Source organism: Pteropus alecto, unplaced genomic scaffold (assembly GCF_000325575.1).
Source record: "Pteropus alecto unplaced genomic scaffold, ASM32557v1 scaffold249, whole genome shotgun sequence".
NCBI lineage: Eukaryota > Metazoa > Chordata > Mammalia > Chiroptera > Pteropodidae > Pteropus > Pteropus alecto.
This window is the reverse complement of record NW_006443132.1, coordinates 486,294-488,151: the sequence shown is the minus strand read 5'-3', so window position 1 is coordinate 488,151 and position 1,858 is coordinate 486,294.

Genomic DNA, 1,858 nt, shown 5'->3' with positions numbered 1-1,858 from the left:
GATAGAAAAAGTTGAAAATCACATGATATCACTTATATGTGGAATATAAACCTAAAAGCAACAAATGAGCAGGACAAACAAACAGAGACTCATGATATAGACTATAGACTAGTGGTTACCAGAGGACTATAGACTAGTGGTTATTAGTGGAGGGCAGGGAGAGGGGGAATATAGACAGGGTAAAAGGGGTCAAATATGTGGTGACAGAAAGAAATCTAACTATGGGAGGTGAACAGTAAGGTAAGAAATCTAACTATGGGAGGTGAACACACAGTGTAAACATATATACGCCTCACTTTTTAAGTGTATAGCTGAAACTTATTGGATTTCCCAATGTTACTTATAAAAAGTTAAAAATTTTAAAACATCATTGAAAAAACTAAAATAAAAAAATAATAAATAAACATGAATAATTTTATAAAAGCTATGTATAGTACCAGATTACAAGACTAATCTGGGAGGGAGGGGATTCACTTCACAATTACAGAAATGTCTATCCATTATGCTCTACAGCTGAAACTAATATAACATAATATTGAATGTCAACCGTAATTGGAAAACATAAGTTTAGAGAATTATTTGACAACATAAGGCTAAAATATGATCAAAATAAATATAACGATATAGATATTAAGATGTGAAATGTATAATATAAACATATACTAAAATGAAAATGAACATAATTTTATATTTATACAACAGAATTGTTTTAACTATAAACAATTTTGACTTGCATGTAAAAAAATGGGCATGGATTGATATCTTGTGCTATGTACAAAAATTAACTCAAAATGAGTCATAAAACTAAATGTAAAACCTAAAACTATAAAAGGAAACATAAGAGGGGTGGCTCCAAGTACATGAATGAGGGATGGCAAATAAGTACATGAAAATATGCTCAAATCATTTGTCAATAGGGAAATGCAAATCAAAACCACAAAGAAGAGCTTTTCATTCGCCTCCAAAATAGGGGTCCTGGGTTATACGAACAATTGTAGGCAGGCAAAATGCTATTTTATTAAACAGGTATCTTAATAATTTTTTAAGAACACAGTGAGATACCACTACATCCTACCAGAGTAGCTAATGTCAAAAAACTGACAATGCTAAGTGCTGGAAGGGATGTGGAACAGCCGAAATTTTCACGCAACAATGGAAACGCTAAATGGTAGAGTTACTTTGAGAAATAGTTTACCAGTTTCTGAGAATGTTAAACATATATTTACTGACAGACATTTAGGTTGCTTCCGTATTTTGCAAATAATGCTGCAATGAACAGGGGATGTAAAGGACAGCATAGGAAATATAGTCGGTAATATTGTAATAACTATGTATGGTGCCAGGTAGGCACTAGACTAATTACGGGATCATTTCATAAGTTATACAAATGTCTAATCACTATGCTGTACACCGGAAACTAGTATAATATTGAATGTCAACTCTAATTGAAAAATAAAAATATAACACATACTTACCATGTATCACAGCAATCCAACTCTAGGAATTTATTCTAGAGAAAACACACCAAAAAATTGCATGCTAATGTTTATAACAGCTTTATTTTTAATTGTCCCAAAGAGGAAATAACCCAATGTGCCTTCATCTGGGGAATGGATAAACAGGGGTACATTCATACAATGGAGTACAACTCAGAAATAAGTTAACTATTGATAAACTCTAAAATGTAGATGAATCTCAAATGTATTATGCTTAGTGAAAACAGCCAATGTCAGAAGGCTACATACTGTATGATTCCACTTATATGACATTCTCCGATAGACAAAACTATAAAGACAATGAACAAATTGGGGTTCCCAGGAATTAGGGGTTAGGGAGGTTTTTACTATAAAGTAGCAGG